Genomic DNA, 20,292 nt, shown 5'->3' on the forward strand with positions numbered 1-20,292 from the left:
GGGTATAGAATTCTGGATTGGCATTTGTGGTCATTTAAAACTGGGAATACTTTGGTCCAGGCTCTTCTGGCTTTCATAGTTTGCACCGAAAAGTGAGCTGTAATCCTAATGGGTTTTCCTTTATATGTGACTTGTTGTTTCTCTTTTGTGGCTTTCAGTATTGTCTCTTTGTTTTGTACATTTAGTGTTTTTAGTATGATGTGCTGTGGAGAGTTTCTTTTCTGTTCCTGTCTTTTTGGTGTTCTGTATGCTTCTTGTATTTGTATGGGCATGTCTTTCTTTAATTTTGGGAAATTTTATCCCATGATTCTGTTGAAGATCTGGTCCATGCCATTATCTTCCTGTATGCCTATGATTCGTAAGTTTGGTCTTTTTATGGTGTCAAACAATTCCTGCATATTCCATTCTTGTGATTTAAAAAATTTTTCATAATCTTTGCTTGAGTGGTCTAGTTCGTCCACTTTATCTTCCAGTCTTGATGCTCTGTTTTCCATTTCAAAAGTTCATTCTATTGTTGAGGCTTTCTCCTGTCGTTTCTAATTGGCATACTGAGTGTTTCACTTCCTTCCTCATTTCAGCCTGAGTAGTTTTCAATATTTCTAGCTCTTATACTGAATTCATTCAGAAGTTTATACCTGTCTTCCTTCAGTTATATGATTTGTTCATGTGTTCTTTAAATTCACTGAACTCTTTTATCATGTTTATAACTGTTCTTTTGAGTTCCATGTCCTGTGTTATTTCTAGGGGTTTCTCATTGTGCTCCTCTAGAGGACTATTGGTATTTGGTGGGGATATGTTATTTTGGTTTTTCATGTTTTGTTTTTTCTCTTTAATTTTGACATGTGAATTTCTTTTGTAGTTTCTGATTCTTGTGTGAGACTCGGGCCTTTAAGTTTGGTTCTGCTTCTTTTTTTGAGCTTTATGTGTCTTTGTGGTTTACTTTTTGGGTATGAAGAGCTGGTTCATCTAAGCTTCCGCTTCTCTCTTTTGATTTTGTATTGGAGTGATCAGATTGCTTTTGTCTTCAGTAGTTCCCACTGAGGCCCAAGTCAGATGAAGATCAGATGCTCTCAGGCTTTCTCCTAAGGTCTGAGTCCCTCCAGGAAAGATTTTGGCCTCAGGAATTTAGGGGTTGGACTGGCCAGGGAACAGGGCTCTGGAAAGATGCTGGTCTAGGGCAGCAGGTGGCCATGCCACCCAGAGATGCAAAGGGAGTTGGGGGTGGGAAGAGGCCCCAAGGACTCCTGGGGACTGCACTGAGTAAGTGGTTTGGTCTGGATGTAAAGGATCTGGAAGAGGAAAGGTCAGCCTGGATATCCAGGAAAGAGGCTGGCAGGTTGTGCAGTCCAGGGAAGCAGAGGGAGGTGAGGTTGGGGCCAGGCCCAGAGGGCTCCTGGGGACCCTAGAATGAACTTGCTTGGTCTGGATGCAAAGCATCAGGAAGCAGTGGTGGTTACCCCAGTGTCTGGGGTGTGGAGACAAGGAATAGGACAGGTCCCAGGCTAGGAGTAGAGACGGGCAGGGGAGATGGTAGGGTGAATGAGTCTGAGGGAGTGGTCGGGGGCTTGGCGATCATCTTACCCCAGAGAGAGGCCTGCGGGTTGTGCAGGTCCAGGGTTGCAGAGGGAGATGAGGGCAGGACCAGGCCCTAAGGGCTCCTGGGGACCCCAGAAGGAACTGGGTTGGTCTGGGTGCAAAGGATCAGGAAGCAGTGGTGGTCCTCCCAGGCTAGGAGGAGAGGAGGCGAGGTGGGCAGGGGAGATGGCATGGTGAAGAGGCTGGGGGAGTCAAGGCCGGCATGGTTGAGCGGGGGGATCGACTTACCCTGGAGATATCCTTGTGGTTTGGAGAGAGCCATCACTCTTTTTTTTTACAATTCCATATGTATGAGTATATTGCCTGCACTTGAGTAGTTGCACCCGTGTTGTGCCGTGCCAGTGGAGATCAGAAGAGGCCGTTTGAGTCCCTAGAACTGGAGTCACAGATGGTTGTTAGCTGCCATGTGGGTACTGGAAATTGAATCCAGGTCTTCTCCAGCCCTAGACCATCACTCTTGCTCCTTATTTTATAGCCATACAGGCTGTTTCTCTTCCTGAGATCTTTGCACATGCTGTTTGTTTTATATGCAGTGTTTTCCTGCTCTAGACTTTTCTTGTCAATCTCTTAGGTCTCTTCTTAAATGTTAATTTTTCACATCCATCTCTTTCCAAGCTCCTTGTTTACTTCACAGTACTAGAACTAGATACTACAACTGAATATCATCCTACCCATCTTTTTAATGCCATCTTTTTCCTGCTGGACTATCAACTATGAACTTAGGGACATCGTGTTTACTGCTCCTCACATAGTATTTATTAGTATATTTGCCATCGGCCCAGACTGGGTTAAGTATCCTTATGAAGTAGAGGGTGGTGGGTAGAAAGAAACACAACAGTCACTGCAGTAGGCTCCAAGGGAGCAAATGTAGAGATCTGTACATGGCACTTTTCTATTTTTTTAAAAAAAAATAGTGATTAATTCTGGTGTTAATCATGATATTTACTAATATTTTGATTTGAACAGAAATAATTTGTGAGAGGTAATCATAGGCATAGATCTTAAATGAATGATTTTAAATTGTTACTTAAAACAATAGCCAGTAGAGTCTGATATGCCCTTTTCTTTTTTAATGAGGCGGACAAAATGACAGCCAGTTCTTTTAAGACATTAACACTGGTATTCATTTCCACATGGCTTTTATTTGATCTTAGGGATTTGTTTAGCTTCTTATGTCATTCCTATCTGACATATTCCTACTGACATTTCTATTTATTATTCTCTTAACCAGTTATTAGAAATTTAGGATACAGAGAATCTGGTGTCAGTAATGGTTGGACCCATAATGGAACAGTACAAATGGTTTATAAACCTGGCTGAGAAGAACTGTTGAGTTAGTAAAGGTCAGGGTTATTGTATAATTTGTCATACAAACCAGGTCCCCTGAAAGATGAAAGGAAACACTAGAGCAGCAGGTATAAATCTAAACAGTCTCACACTCTGGTTTTTGTGGAGGTGATAATCAGAGTTGTTGCAGAATATTATGCTCTGAGGTTAAGCTAAGTATGTGTAGGAGGAAGCCAGGCAGAAGTCTATGGTTTCTTAAATCCTTTGGAGGCAAGCTGAGATACCTGAAACTCTGCCATAATTAGTAACTCTAATTGCCATATGGATGAGGTTGGAATCCATGGGTATGAATGTCATTCCTTTTTTGTTTTCTCATAGGAAACTAGTATTGTGCTTTGATATCGTGTTTACTTAGTGCTAACCTGGACTAAATGATCTTCTGACCTGTTGTTGTTTGTTGAGTATTTTGCTCTGGTGTTGAAGGATTTTTCCCACATAAAAACTTACATACGGTTGCCGGTTTATCCTGTAAATATAGCAGTAAATATTTAAAAGTGGGTTGGAAAGATATGATTCAATTGGGGAATTATTAATAGGAATAATAAATTGAGATTAATAGCTATGCAATATAAAAGATATCACTCCAGAATTGTTTGTTGCTATTAGATAATTAATTTTTTGTAAAGAGATATTGATTACGTGGAGTTTGAATTAGGCGTCTTTCAGTTTGATAAAAGATGTTAATATTGGCTACTTTGTAGAAAACAGAAAAAAATAGCAAAAGTTGTGTAAAGAATGTAAAACACACACACACAGAGGCATGGGTACATTAGTCATCTTAGATTTTCTTGTATGTTCATGAAGTACTTTGTCCATGAATATGCTGTTGTTAAGGGCTTATCATGCTGATGAGCACTAGTACAGCTCTGAATTTGCTTGTTCAACCAGAGTCCAGTTACTGTGAAGTGTCCTAAAATACCAACACTTAAAAAGAATTTTAAGCTGGGCGTGGTGGCACACGCCTTTAATCCCAGCACTCAGGAGGCAGAGGCAGGTGGACCTCTGTGAGTTTGAGGCCAGCCTGGTCTCCATAGCAAATCCAGGCCAGCTAGGGCTACAGGGAGACCCTGTCTCAAAAAGACCACAAAAAAATAATAATAATTTTAATGACTTTATCCTTATAAAGTAATAACAGTCTCTATATTTTAATTCAAATTACCTTATGGTTCCCATTTTATTTCATTTAAATTAAACATCTTGTTACTCTTATGTTAGTTTATGGACAAGGAAAGAAACCTATTGTAGTTAACTAGTTGATTTTCTCAGTTTTGTGGCTGTGTACATGCTAAACCCAGATGGCTTTACATTAAGGACTGATGAAATGTGATGGGAGAAACTTGGTTTTTGCTAGTCTTGCACATGGTGCTGTGCAGTCATATAGTAAAGTCAATCACAGGCTGGGCATGTAGGTGCACACCTTTAATCCTAGCACTTAGGAGGCAGAGGCAGGTGGATCTCTGTGAGATTGAGGCCACCCTGTTCACATTGTGACTTCTAGGCAGTCTGGTATTAGGAAGACACTGTCAACAAACAAACAAACAAGTCACTCACTTTCAAGGTAAAAGAGACCTTAAAAATAATCATGTCACATATTTTCATTTTGCAAATGAGGAGCCCGGGCATCTCTGTAGTTAAGAGAGTCAGGACTAGAGGACTAGCCTTCTGTCAGGCTACCTACCTGCCACTGTTATTGTTGACATGTTCATCTGAAAGAGGGCCTAAACTTCTCTGGGTTGAGGCTACTATGATATACATATGAACTGTACCAGTGCAAAACAAAAGTTATTTATAAATCCTGATTTCAACACACAGGATTTCCTGTTTGTTTCTCACGGTCCATTCTTAGGGGTAGATTATGTACTCATTTTAAAAATAACCGCATTATGATCTTAAAGTACTTTTGGTTTTAGACTAGACTAAATTGACTAGCTCAAAAAAAGGTGGTAGGGGAAGAAGAGTTTGAGATTATAGAGGGCTGGCCAGAATGCACAAAATCCTGGTTCAATACCCAGCACCACATAAACTGAGCAGGTATGATGGTGCATATCTATAACCCCAGTAAACACTTCAGATTTGTATTTTGCATGTATTGTATTTAGTGATAGTAATTTATATGTGTTATGGGTTTGGGGTGTTCATTTATAGAAACTAACAAAACTTTATGAGCTAAGGATTCTAGTCTCTAATTTTATATTTCAGTTACAGTTTTGGTTTCAGTCTAATATATATATTTTTACATGTTTGTACATAGGCATATACACCAGAGCGTGAGAACAGCAAACTTTCCCTGGTATACACAAGAATGTATATTTCTAAAGTACCTGTTATTTCTTAAAATTCATTTTGGTTCTCCACAGTCTTTTAAAAAAATGGTGACTATATATTAGGTATTTATAATGTAATTGTTATTTCATGGGATACTTCTTTGTACTCAGAAACATTACTGGTTTATTTCTGTGGTAGCACATGCTTTAGGTGCTGTGACAGACCAGGTGAGTTTTTTTTTTTTTTTTTTTTTTCAATAGAAATTGTGTCTCTGTTGGGTTAGAATCCTCACTCCCTTCTCCCAAGGGCGGAAAACAATTTCAGAAGGGAGTCTTGACTTGGGAACCAAGACTAATTATAGGGTGTTCTTGTTTTCAAAGGCAATTCCCTTTTTTGCAATTGTTCCTTGGGTGGGGCAGAATTTGAGTCTGTGCTGCACATTGTCTTTACAGACATCTTTGTGTAGTACTAGCATGCATAGAGGGGCTCCAGTAAGATAGTTTTTCTGCTCTTGTCCCTCCTTTCAGGGTCACTCCCTTTCTAGATCTTGTGACATTATGTAGATATATGGTGTTGTGTTTGGGAAAACAACAGAATAAATTGAACACCTGCCAAAAAGTGGCAGTGTGAAACAGCTGATTACTTCAGCCCCTTTCCTGATCTCTCTGGGTCTGCAGCCTGCATTTGTCAGACTTCCTTGTTGGTCGTTACATCACTTACTACACTGGCTTTTCTTTTGAAAGCCTCTGTCCTCAGGCTTGACCACTTAACACTGTATTATGATGGAGGTAGCATTGAAGAAGAAGGAATACATTTAAATCTGAGAGAGAAATTTTAATTTGGAGTCATGTTGACATAGAGTATGCTTGTATGTGTGTGAGGATAAGATACTAGTAACTACCTCAAAATATTACACCAGTTTTTAGAAAATATCTTTCTAGTCCTTAAGAAGTCTGTTGTCTCAGGATTTTGAAGACAGCTTAGAATTTTCTGATTTTTGAAATGCAAATATTTATAATACCAGTATTCATAAGAATCAAAATCTGGAAACAGCTCACATGTTCTTCAGCTAGGTGTGGATACATGCATTGTGGCCTATCCATATAATAGAATGTTGCATCAAAAAAGAACAGACTGGGCTGTAGCCATCACCATGAATAAATGCCACATGTTCTCTGCTAAGAGAAAAAAGCTTAAGATGATTGCATTTATATAGAGAAGTACTGTGATTTTTGTTGTTGTTGTTCATTTATTTCTGGCTGAGTTTAAGTACTCTACCTCTGAACCACATCCCTGGTCCAGAAGTACTGAGTTTTAACTGTTGATCTGAATTATGTATAACCATTTCTAGAACAGAATTGATTTCATTTATTTACTCTCTGCTACATAAAGGAAGATAATATGGGATTTTAGAATTTGTGATACTTACTTTTGAGATTATTAATAAAATTGAGTATCCAGAACATACATTGCCAGTGATTAAAGAAAAAGCAAAACCAGAAGTTTTTAAACAACAACAAAAACTACTACAACAACAGGAAAAACAAAAACAAACAAGGGAAAACCAGCTTTTTTAGTCTTTTCTGAGTGTTTGATGACATGGTTTAACTCTAAGTTCTTTAAAAATAACATGAGATCTTACTTTTCCCCCATTCCAGTCCTTTGGACTTTCTAAGTGTAGTATTTTGATTTGTTCCTTGATATGTTCTACCATATTTTGTTATATACTTTTAGTGTATATATCTTAGAGCTGGAGTCTATAAGACCTAACAACAGGGAGTGATTTTGTTACATTCTTATTTCTCAGCATCCAACTCAGTGTCCTTATATATATAAACTATGGCTAAATGGTATGTTGCAGAGGTTACATTAAAGATGGTGTGAGGAGGCTGGAGAGATGGCTCAGCACTGGCTACTCTTGCAGAGGACCTGGGTTTCATTCCCAGCATCCACACGGCAGTTAGCAACCATTTGTAACTCCAGTTCCAGGGGATCTGATGCCCTCTGCTGACGTTCACAGACATTGCACGACACAGGTGCACTTAACATACATACATGCAGGCATTATGCTCATAAACATAAAAATAATAAATAAAATATTCTTTAAAAAGAGGTGACTATGAAACGAGCTAATTTTGTTAGTCCTATAGGACATGCCAGTACCACAGATTAGGTAGCTTAAACAACAGATATTTGTTTTCTCGTGGTTCTAGAGGCTTGAAGTCCAAATAAGGGAACAATAAGGTTTGTTTCTGGGGTGGCCTCTCTGTGAGTCTTGCAGAGGGATTTCCTTATTGCTGGTGTTTTTGTGATGTTTTTCTCTGTCAATATTCCTGTAGTGTCTCTTCCTCCTCTTAAAAGGATATCAGTCCTACTGGATTAGTGTTCTACCCTTCTGACCTCATTTAACATTAACTGCTTTCTTAGAGGCCAGATCTCCAAATACAGACCTTCAACATAAGAATTTTGAGAAGAGGCACAATTTAGTTCATTACCTTTCTGCAAATAGGTGGGTATGCTGTGTTAGTTGGTACATGGAAAAGGGAATAAAATGCATGTAAAAATTAACCATTGGGATATGTTGCATACTCAAAAGCCAGAGAAGCTGAATAAAAATATTTCAAGAGGATTAATCTGGTACCACTGTTCAGGAAAAAAAATCATCGGAAATAAAGACAACACTGTCAGTCCATTTAGGAGACTGTATCTGGTATTATGACTCAAGAGTTAGGCATGTTAAAAAAAACAAAAGTAGAAAATAGTCACAAAAAAGAGAAATGGAATCATAATTTGGAAAAATCTTATTCGGTTGAATTAGGAAGATGGGTTATCACTGACTCAGATAATCTTAATCCTTAAACATGTCAATGGACGATAACTCTCTACAATTTCTTAGGATTACATTTAAATTCAATACACCAGTGAGATGGCTTAGCAGGTAAAGATGCTTGCTGCCAAGCCTGAGGATCTTATTTCAATCCCCAGGACTCACACTGTGGAAAGAGAGCAGCCCCCCAAAGTTGCCCTCCAACTTCCACACACACAGCATGGCAGATGCACACACAGAAATAAGTAAATGTAATAAAAAAATTTTTAAAGAAATTTAAATTTGGCAAACATTTCTATTTTTATGTCACCCAAATAAAAATTAGAAAATTGTTTAGTATCTTTAAAAATATTTATTTTTATTTTATGTGTATGAGTGTATTATTTGCATGTATATAAGTGCACTGTGTCATGCAATGTCCAAAGAGGTCAAAGAGGGCATTAGATCCCCTGGAACTGGAGTTATTATGGACAAGTTGTTAACTGTCATGTGGGGCCTGGGAACCAAACCTAGGTCCTCTTCAAGAACAGCTAGTGCTCTTAACTGCTGAGCCAGCTCTCCAGCCCCATTGTTTAGCATCTTAATAGATAATTGCTTCTTATCTAAATTTGTAGTAACCTACATATATACTAAAATTGTAAATTGAAATTGATCTTTACCAATCTAATTTTAACATTTTTTTGCCAATAATCTTACTGTTGTATCAAATTATAGAAGTCATTGAATAAACTCATCATAATAAAATTAATTCAATTTGGTACCACTGTTAAAGCTTTGTAATGACTAATGGGTTATGTTGGAACTGATTAAAATAATCAGACTATAATTGAAAATGGAATTTTTCCAGGCCATTCATGTTGTTTTATTATTATGTATCTTTTCCAACTTAAGTTCTTTTAAGGAAAAGGTTATGCTAAAAACAGTTTAATTAGCAGCCACACAGTGCTTTATATAGCCATGGATTGCTGAAGAATTTAAAGAAATTTAGTCACATCTAATTACAGTTCCCCCAGATTATAAAATCCAGGAGGGAAACTTTGAGTAGGTAACTGATTATCCTATTTGGAAATAAGCATGATTTTCTGATGCTGTATTTTAATTCCAACAAATGCTTATTTTAGAACATATTATGCAAAACATTAGAGTGATTAGAAAAAAATTAAAATGTAACTCTAAACTGTCGGAAGGGATTTGGAAGGAGCTAGAATTATGAAAAACCATTAGTTGTGAAGAAACGGACATATTGGTGAGCCTGGGTAGAGGAGAACAATTAGCTTTACACTGTTCAGCTTTCCCAACCAAGTATAAATACTTGAGAACAAAGTATGAATTTTGAAGTGAAGTCTGAGCCAGTTCATTTTGCTTATAGTACTGGAAACAATGAATTGTGCAAAGGTTCTCTCAAAAGATGCGTGTACTTAAAATTTTTTTGTTACATAGTAGATAATACGAATAGTACTTAGTAGCTTTCTAATTATTTTATGTATACTTTGTCTTTTTTTTTTTTTACTAAAGTAAGTACTTTGAAAATGTACTGCTTCTCCTTTAATCTTCTCAAATTTTTGTTAGAATGTTTGACAAATAATATTTACCACACTTCTTATGCATTGGATAATTTCAAAATCTATCAATTCTTATTTTGCTAGTTCTCAACTTAAAAAAATATATGTGTATGTGTGTATGCCATGTGTGTGGGGGGGGTGCTATGGAGGCCAGAAGAGGATGTCAGATCCCCTGCATCTGGAGTTTCAGGTGATTGTAAGCCCCCTGAAGTGGGTGCTAGGAACCGAACTCCTGTCCTCTGGAAGAGCAGGAAGCTGAGCCATCTCTTCAAACCCCCTTGTGATCAACCCTCGAACATAATTTTCATTTCCTTCATGATATCATGCTAAGAATAGTCCAATTTCCCACTCTTTAAGACCTATTCTTTATCCTTTAGGTATTATGTATAATGGAATGCTTCAGCAATAAAAATTATCAACCATGTATAACATCTGCTAAAAATTATTCAAGTTCTAAGCTCTGTGAGTTAAATGTCTATTGAAAATAAATTTGGAGTTAAAGTGACTTGATTATTCTAATTGCGGGAGTATAAAAGTTCAGGACAACCAAGCACCTGAGAACAACTGGAAGATTTCAAAGGTAGAAGCTAGGTTGTGGCTTTCGGGGGTAATGAGACTGGATAAGATAAATAGTAGTCAGAAAGAGCTTTTACTTTGAGATTGGGCAGTGCTAGGTGCACAGCTTTTAATTCTTAGACTCACAGGAAAATACGTAAGGTGAGTAATTTTTATAATTTATTAATCAGATTTAATTATTAATAGCTGTTTTAAGATTTTTTATTTTGTGGAGCACTTCAGTTGCATTACTAAATCTAATTAGTACACACACAAAATAACATAGGAAAGGAGTTCCACATCAGCAGTTAAAAACGGAGGCTTACGTGGTGGCACATGCCTGTAGTCCCAGCACTTGGGAGGCAGAGGCAGGTGGATCTCTGTGAGTTCATGGCCAGCCTAGTCTACATAGTTAGTTCTGGGACAGCTGGGGCTACAGGGAGACCCTGTTTCAAAAAGACCAAAAAACCAAAAAAACAGAGGCTTCCAGGTGATGGCTCAGTGGTTAAGAGCACTGGCTGCTCTTGCAGAGGTCCTGGGTTCGATTCCTAGCACCCACATGGCAGCTAACAACTGTTTGTAACTCCAGTTCTAAGGGACTCCAGTGCCCTCTTCTGACCTCTGAGGGCATTGCACAACATGGGTGCACTTATATACCTGCAGGCAATTACTCATACACATTAATAAATAAAGATAATAAAATACTTAAAAAAAAAAACAGAGGCTTCAAGGCAAGGATGGGTCATAGTAGTTGTTTCTTTGGTGCATACGTTTTGACCTATTTCCTTGAATCATCCGATTTGTGAGAACATGCAAATTATATCAGCTGGTTTTATTGTATTTTTAGTGTGCCATGCTAAAATTTACCTAAAGTACAATTCACTGTTTCAGCCATTTTTGTGTGCAATATAGTGGCATTAAGTACATTAACAGTGTTGTGGAACTATCATTACCATTGTCCATTTTCAAACTTTTACATCATCTGTAACAAATCCTAGCCAATAAACAATAACCTACCATTTCTGATAATCTGTTTTCATGAATTTGCCTACTCCAGGTACCCCATAGAAATGGAGTAAAAAACATGTGTCCCTTTGTGGCATACCGTTTGATTGAAAAGTGACTTGTAATAATATAGTTAAGTATAGTTTTTCACATGTGTTACAGATGGATTACATCACATGCATTACATACACCCATTATTTATTGCTTAATGTTTGGTGTTATTGGGGGCCTTCTATAAATTAAATACTTCTTACATACCTTTTTATTTTGAGACAAGAGCTTGTTATGTAGTCTAGGCTGGCCTTGAACTTGTGATCTCGCTGTCTCAACTTCTCAGTTTTACAGACATGTGCCACTATATCTGACTCCATACATAATATTGAATATTCTAACTTGTCCCATTAATTTTCAGTAGCTTTTAAAGCTTGGAAAATATTTTACCCTTTCAGATGTCATATATAAGTTGAATTTCTTTATCTTTTTTTCATTAGGCTTAAAAAATATTGTTGGGCTGGAGAGATGGCTCAATAGTTAAGAGCACTGGCTTATCTTGCAGAGGACCTGGGTTCCCAGCACCCACATGGTGGCTAACAACCATTGATAACTCCAGTTCCAGGAATCGAACGCCCTCTTCTGACCTCCATGGGCACAGGGGCATTTACATACATGCAGGCAATACACTCATACACATAAAATAAAAATAATATTTCAGAAATTATCTCAGATGATGGATCTGGATATATCCAAAATATTCTTATGTAACATATGCTAAATAATTGTACTTAAAGTTTTTTCATTATCTAAATCTCAAGCAACTGAAGTAATTGTTTTTCAAAGATATTTCCAAAAGCTCAAGTCAGAATAGTTTTGTCTGTTAGACCATCTCACATGTGTTTGCCTCAATGCTGCCATCCAGTGACTATTGTGGTTATCTCAACATGGTGCTTAATCTCCAAATGATGCTTACTTACGGTGGCAGCTCATAGGGCCCAGCATTTTAAACTGGGTTGCAATTCCATAGTGTCATGTAATTGAATGTTGGGTCAAAAAAATTTTGGCAACAGTAAAAAGTTTCTGAATTTGAATCAGCCAAAAATCAATTCACCATCAACTGTATAATGAATCTGAGGGGCTTTTGGCGGTGCTCGCCCTGGATTGGATCACAACAATTTTCACTGCAGCTTTGATTCTGAACCTACAACATGAAAATTTTGCACTGCTCATGAATCACACCTCGAGACACCAGTGAACATTACCAGAAATGCCTTAGCTCAGATGTGAAGCCATATTTATGAATAGCAGCATTTTTACTATTCAATAACATGTTTTCTTGGGGGCTGGAGAGATGGCTCAGCTGTTAAGAACACTGCCTGTTATTATAGAGGACCTGAGTTTGGTTTCCAGCACCCACATAATCACTAACAATCAGCTGTAACTCCAGTTCAAGGGATCCGACACCCTCTTCTGACCTCCACAGGCATTGCATGATACAGGTGCACTTAACATACAGGCAAAACACTTATAAAGTAAAAGTAAAAAATTGAAGTTTTCCACTGCTACAGAAATGTAATGGTTTAATTATAGGAAACAATATTTTCCTACTATCATTCCTCAACATATAAGTATACCTTTTGATTGTGTTGTGCTAAGATATTTAATTTAAAAAAATTACTGTTTGAGTTGCCATCAAGTTTCATTAAAAGTTGTTAATGAATTTTGCCTTGGGTTTAGAACAGAGTTTCCAATAATTTCTGAAATGGCCCTAAATGTACTTCTGTCATTTTGTAATATGTATTTATGTCAACCACCATTCTTACAATTGACTGTTAGAAAACCAAAATGTTGGTCAACTTTGAACCATGTTGAAGATGCGCTGTGTCCTATACTATTGAATAGTTAACCAAGATTTAATTCTAATATAAAAATAAACAAACATATCCATCTCAGTATGCAAATTTACTTTCATCCTTAATGGTAAAATAAGTATACCAAAGAATTGCGTTAGAATAAATTTCTTTATTACTGACTAATACTTGATTTGTATGCCTGTTTTATCTTATAACCGTGGTTGTGTAAAAGTTTCTTGAGCTAAAAGGAGTCCCAAATGGAAAGAGGTTAAAAACTCTTGGATATAGGACAACAGATAAGTACAGTCTAAGTGCCTTTAGCCACAAGTAGCCTCTAGGAAACTTCTGTAAAGCCTACTTTATAGAAGTTGAGTGGAGGTGAGTTTCAGTGCAGAAATCTTACCTAGTTACTGAAGCTGTGAAATCACTGTGGGATTACACACACACACACACACACACACACACACACACAGCACAGCACAGCACAAAGCATCAATATGTTTTGGTTTTCTTTCATACAGGTACTATTTTTTCATACTGTTTTTAGGTCTGCCATATTAATATTCTACAGTATGTGTTCAATACCTGTTGTGTGCTATACATTCTTCTCAGTACTAGTAATACAATCCTAAACAGATAAAAATCAGAACCTTCAGGGCTGGAGAGATGGCTTAGCAGGACCTGGGTTTGATTCTAGTACCCACATGGCAGCTAACAACCATCTATAACTCCAGTTCCAGGGGATCCAGTGCCTTCTGACCTCCACAGGCATTGCATGACATGGATGCACTTCTTACACACACGCAGGCAATACACTTATACTCATGAAAAATAAAATAAAAAATCAGAACCTTCATAAAGTTTACATTTAGTTCAGGACAGATGTCAGATATATCATACATATGTTAATTAGTGAAAAGCATTAAGAGAGTAAATATAGCAAGGAAGAAGGAAGGGACTTCTGAATTATTGTGATGGGTGGATTGCTCTGAAGTGTTGGGTGGGGTGTTAAGAGAAAGCCTTACTGAGACCTGAAGGATTTAGGGTAGAGTGCTCTGTGTGAAGAGAAAGCAAATACAGAGGCTTTGCAGGAATTGCATGACATGATGCACTTACATACATGCAGGCAATACATTTCACTCACACACACACACGCGTGCACACTGAATAAAACATTTTTAAAAATATGTCATACATTCTATTCATCTTTCTTTTCCCACTGTTCCCCCTCCCGCCTGCCTACCTCTTACTTGTTCCCTTCTTCCCTCCAAATAGTCCCCTCTATGATTTTTGTGTCCCATATAGTACTCCCACCATCTCATAAACTCAGTATAGGTTTAATAATTTGTTATTAGTTTTCATGCTCGTTTATAGTTTGGGTATTAAAATGACATGAGTTTCCATTTTTCATATGTTTAACAAATTGTTCTGCATATTTTAAAACAGCTGTGTATTGATTAGTAGTACTATCAAAAATTGAAAACTTAAAAAAAACTTCTTAGACTATGTTTTAATTTAAATGATTTACTTAACATTTACTTAGAGCTCACCAGCTAAAGAACTAATTCCTGGGCTGGGGAGGTATGTAGGTCAATTGGTACAGTGCTCAGCAGCAGGCACAAAACCTTGGGTTCGATCCCATAACTGCATAAACCTGGTGTAGGGTACCTGCCTAGGAGGTGAAGGCAAGAGAACCAGAAGTTCAGAGTCTTCCTTAGCTGCATAGGAAGTTCCAGGTAGCCTGGGATACATGAAGCCCTGTCTCAGCAAACAAAAATTAACAGACAAAAAACAAATTGAAGCAATCGCTGAGTTAAAATGTTGTGATTGTCAGCAGTAAGAGTCTTTGGTTTTAGTTTTTTGTAGCTGAAAATTTTATCATTTTCATGCTTGGTCTTGTATCAAAGAGCATGTGCTTTCATTTTGTGTAGCTTGAGAAGATTAGAACTACATTGCTATGTATTACTGAACACTGCTAATGTATAGCTTCAGTATTCTTAAACCAATACCTTTATTTGACATAACAAAGTACTCTTCTGCCTAATTTTTACATCATAAACATTAATAATGTTTAAATCTAAGCTATCATTTCTAATAGTAGTCAGCAAATTGTTTTGTGTAGGTAGGTAAGCAAATATCTAAACTTGTTCTTTTGATATTTGCCACAATAAAGTTAAACTGACTGCATGGCATCAAGTAACAGACACCCAGTTTGTTTGACTCTAAACCCACACTGTACTTGAATGAATAAATTTGAATGACCTCAGTAAATTTGACTAGGGATAGACAAAACCCAGCAATAGATTGTTAAAAGAAATAGTAATAGCAATAACATAAGAAACACACAAAGGCATAGAACAGTTTTCAGGGTGTTTCTTAGGTATGATTTTAAGCACAATATAATTTTTTTGAAATTTTACCATTAGAAACTTCACAGTCTAATTCTAGGTGAGAGAGACCTGTTTAAAAAAAAAGTCTAGGTCTTTTATTTCGTCTTGTATATTAACTCATAGGGAATGGGCTCCAGCAGCTTGGGCTCCTTTCCATTAGTTCTCACAGTGTGCTTCTCTGGGTGGGGCAGTCTGGTGCTTCAACTGAACCCAGGTTCCTTTCTCTTTGGCTTCCTTTTTTTTTTTTTCTGGTCATTTTCCTTTACTTGTTTCAGGAAACTGTCTTGGCTCTTAGAGTGCTTAATATGCTCAATACGCACATTAATTCTTTTGGCAAGAATCTTGCCCTTAACTTGCTTGTTTACAACAATGCCAACAGCATGCTGAGTGAATGCTGTAAGACTCTCCCAGCTTTGCCATGGTAACATTTATGGGGCATTCCTTTTTGAAGCGTACCCATTCCCTTAATGTTTACAATACCACCCTTCTTGTAGATTCCCGTATATGTGGCCAAAGGAACAACTCCATGTTTTTTATTTTTTATTTAAAAAATTTATTTTTATTTCATGTGTATGAGTGTATTGCCTGCATGTGTGTAAAGGCACCCATGTCGTGCAATGCCCACAGAGGTCAAAAGAAGGCGTCAGATCCCCCGAAACAAGTTACAGATGATTGTTAACCACCATGTGGGTGCTGGGACTTGAACCTAGGTTCTCTGCAAGAGCAGTCAGTGCTCTTAACCTCTGACCATCTCTCCAGCCCCAACTCCATGTTTCTTAAAAGACCTAGAGAACATATAGCAGGTGCCTCTCTTCTTTCTCTTTGTGTTTGTCATTTTGGCAAATCACTGGAAGATGACTGCTCCTGCTGAAAGGACACCATTTTTTAACTTTTTTTTTTGACACTTGTTTATAGTGTACAGTGTGACATCTCAGTACATGTGTGCAGTGTGTCATGAATGATCGGATCAAGGTGGCTACATATGCATCACTTCTGACATTTATCATTTGTTCTTATTGAAGACATTCAGAATTTACTAGCTCCTTTGAAATACAAAATTGCTATCAATCACAGTTACCCTGCTGTGCTATAGAGCAGAAGTTATTTCTATCTGACTTCACCATGTGAATCATTACCTCTCCATTTTCCCTCCTCCATACCCTTTCTAGGGTTAGTAATCACTGTTGTCTCTCTGACAACCTTTTATGAGGTCAAGTTTTTAGCTTCTACATGAGAAAAATGCAATATTTGTTTTTCTGTCTGACAGATGTGTCCTCCAGTTTCATCCATTTTGCAAAATGGCAGAATTCCATTCTTTTCTCTGTTGAATGATACCCCCATTGGAGATAGATAATTGAAAACAGATTATTGCATAGATCTCTCTGTGTACCTACATATCTATCTCTGTAAATAAAGACAGGGTCTTGCTCTGTAGCCCAGTCTGTCCTCCAATTCTTGATCATTTTGCCTCAACCTCCTGAGTGCTGGGATTATAGGTGTGCATCACTACACCTGGCCATTATTTTGCCTTTTATTGTAGTGAAAAGATGGAGGCTCTTTTACAATGACTTTCTCATCTTTTCTTTCTCTGTGTGTGCAATTTATTCTCTATGTTGACACATGCTTTTCTGATTCTGTCTTGATGATAAAATGTGATAGCATCACACCCCTCAGATCTGGAGTTAAAGGCATTTGCAGGATGCCCAGTTTGTTATGTGGTTGCTGGGATCCAAACTCTGGTCCTCATGATTGCAGAACAAGTGCTTTTAACCGCTGAGCCATCCCTCTTGATAGGCAGTGTTTTTGCTGCTTTCTTCTTGGCCCCAGCCAATCTTATTTCATAGCTTTTTCTACCAGTTTTTGTTTTCTTGTGTTCTATAATGTTCTGTCAACCCAGCTCCTGGCCCACTGTTAGCAGATGATTTTTACTCTATTTTTCCTAGACATAATTGATGCCATCAGAAATGGTACCCTTAGCCTTTTCCCATTTTTTACTATTCCTCCTCCAAAGCAAATATATCTGTTCTATTCTACACTGTTAAACCCAGTCTTTACACGTTTTAGAACTCATCTACTTTTTTAAAAAATATTTTTTATTATTTTTATTTTATGTGCATGAGTGTATTACCTGCATGTATGTGAGTGCACCTGTGTCGTGCAACGGCATGGATGTCAGAAGAGGGCTTCAGATTCCCCTGGAACTGGAGTTAAGGATGGTTCAAACCCACCAAGTGGGTGTTGGGAATCAAACCCGGGTCCTCTGCAAGAGCAGTCAGTGCTTTTATCTGCTGAGCATCTCTCCAGCCCTCATCCACTTTTATAAACCAGCTAATAGAGCTTTTGGTGTGAAATTGTTCTGTATTGGTATTGTTCAGAACTGTTACCCGCTAACTACATATGACCACTGGGCACTTGAAATGAAGCTCGTGTGGCTCAGTAATTAAATGTATTTTATTTAAAGCTTCTTGACATTACTTTTCTTGGGCCTGTTTTCTTCTCAGTCTGATCCTTTTTCATCTGCTTATTCTTCTTCAAATGCCTCTAAATGCTGGTGTTTCTCATCTCTTGACTTCCGTTTCTCTACTTTTTCTGTATCGTTTTCTACCCTCTCCACCTCACCAGGTGCTCTCAGTTATCTGCTTATCAACATTGTTTAAATCTGTCTCTAGCCTTGTCTCTTAAATTCCGAACACAGTCCTACTTCATATTTATTCATTTAAATTTTAACCTTCTAATTAAAATATACTGGAAAAGTTCACAGATTGTTATAAGTACATGCCTTAAGTTATGTAATCAGTATCCATGGCACCACCATCCAGGTCAAAGGAACATTACCAGCACCTCAGCAGTCTCCAGTACAGTACCTCTCCCTTTCTCCCTAATAGTAGGCATCCTGACACTAATACAGAACTGTATTTGAATATTACTTTATAAAAAAAATCATGCAGTATTCCTTTGTGTCTGTTCTTTCAGTTATAGTATTTCTATTTAGAAAAGTTTTTTACTATTACCATTATTGTCTAATCTTCTACTGTGTGGATACAGCACTGTTGATCTGTTTAGTCATTGCTAAGTATTTAGATACTTTCTGTTAAAGTAAAACTTTTTATGAGTGATGCTGCTCTGAATTTTTTATTTTTTGGTCTTTTTGAGGCGCAGCTGGCCTGGAACTCACTATATAGACCAGATTGGCCTTTATCTCTATGAGATCCACTTGCCTTTGTCTCTTGAATGCTGGGACTAAAGGTGTGTGCCACCACACTTGGCTGCTCTGAATGTTTTTGTGTACATTTTCCTCTATGTATATGTACTTTCCTTGAGTTTGTAGCTAGTAGTGGAAGTGCTGAATTGTGAGGTATGCATATGCTCTATTTTAGTAGATAGCAGGTCTCAAAGTAGTTTTGTCAGTTACGTTCTTGTAAGCAGTGTGAGTTCCACTTTTTTAACACTCAGTCATCAGTCTGCATCATTTTAGATACTCTTGAACATCTGTTTACTTTTTTAAGAAATGCTTTATGTGTATGAGTTTACTGCCTGCAGGTATGTAAGTGCACCCATGTCTTGGAGTGCCCAAGGGGGAAAGAAAAGGGCATTGGATCTCCTGGAACTGGAGTTAGCTACAAATAGTTGTTAGTTGCCATGTGGGTTCTGGGAATTGAACCTGGGTCCCCTGCAATAGCAGCTAGTGCACTCTTAACCACTGAACATCTCTCCAGCCCCAAAGAGAGTCCTATTTTCTTTGTGCCTGCTGAGAAGGAACATCTTTTGTTGGTTTGGCATCCATATGTTATGAGGACATCTTTGCCATCTTTTCTGTTGAATCGTCTACCTTTCTTTATTGTAGTTTGAAAGTTCTTAATATATTTGAGTTGAATCTCCCTATCTGCAGGTTCCTAATTTGTAGATTTAACCAGATGTGGATCAAAAAATTTTTAAAAAGAAAATTGAGTCCATTAAGAACATGTACAGACTTTTCTTGTATATCCCCTAAACAGTACAGTATAACTATTTACATAGAGTTTATGTTGTATTAGGTGTCACAGGTTATCTAGAGATGATTTAAAGTATACTGGAACATCTGTGTAGAGTATATGAAAATTCACCATTGTACATAAGGGACTGTGCATCATTGGATTTTGGTATCTGCTGGGGATGGGTAGTATGTGTATCCTGGAACTTATTCCCCATGGATACCAAGAGATGAGTATATTCTAGATATGAGCCATTTGTGGGTTAGTTCCATTGTTAATGTCTTACATCATGTGGCTTGCCTTTTTATTTTCTGAGCAGTGCCTTCCTAGTCTCACCATCCTTGATATGCTTCCAACCCCAAGTCAATTAGCTGTCATATTCTTTATTTCTCATTGATAAAATACAGTTATTTTTCTCAAATAATGGTACTTATCTTCTGGTTTCCCTTTTCCTTTGATCTTTTTAACTCTACATCCCATGGGCTGGGATTACAGGCGTGTGCTACCACCACACTTGTTTATGTGGTGCTAGGGATCAAAACTAGGGTTTTGTGCATGCTACATCTCTAGCTTCACCTGGCTCATTAACTTCTTGGTGATCTTTTTTGCCTGAAGAATAAAGTCTCAGGTTTCAGAAATGGCCCAGTGATTAAAGTGCTTGCTGGGCAAGGTTGAGAACCTGTGTTCCAGTCCCCAGCAGCCATAAAGGCCTCTATAGCAAGATGGGAGGTGAAGACAGAAGTGTACCCAGAAGTTTGTAGCCAATAGCAAACAAGATCTTGTCTCAACACAAGGTGGAAGGCAAGGGCCAATACCTGAGGTTGCCCTCTGACCTCCACAGGCACACTAGTGACACACATATGTACCCAGACTGAACACACACACACACACACACACACACACACACACACACACATTTTAAAAACA

The 20,292-nt window shown here is 37.7% G+C and overlaps 1 protein-coding gene across 5 annotated transcripts in view; it reads left to right on the forward strand.

Annotated features, from left to right (window-relative positions):
• Kat6a (lysine acetyltransferase 6A) overlaps nucleotides 1–20,292 on the forward strand; it is a 116,691-nt gene that overhangs the window by 43,072 nt on the left and 53,327 nt on the right. The window lies entirely within an intron of this gene.

This window comes from Nannospalax galili, unplaced genomic scaffold (assembly GCF_000622305.1).
Source record: "Nannospalax galili isolate Female #2095 unplaced genomic scaffold, S.galili_v1.0 scaffold366, whole genome shotgun sequence".
Lineage (NCBI taxonomy): Eukaryota > Metazoa > Chordata > Mammalia > Rodentia > Spalacidae > Nannospalax > Nannospalax galili.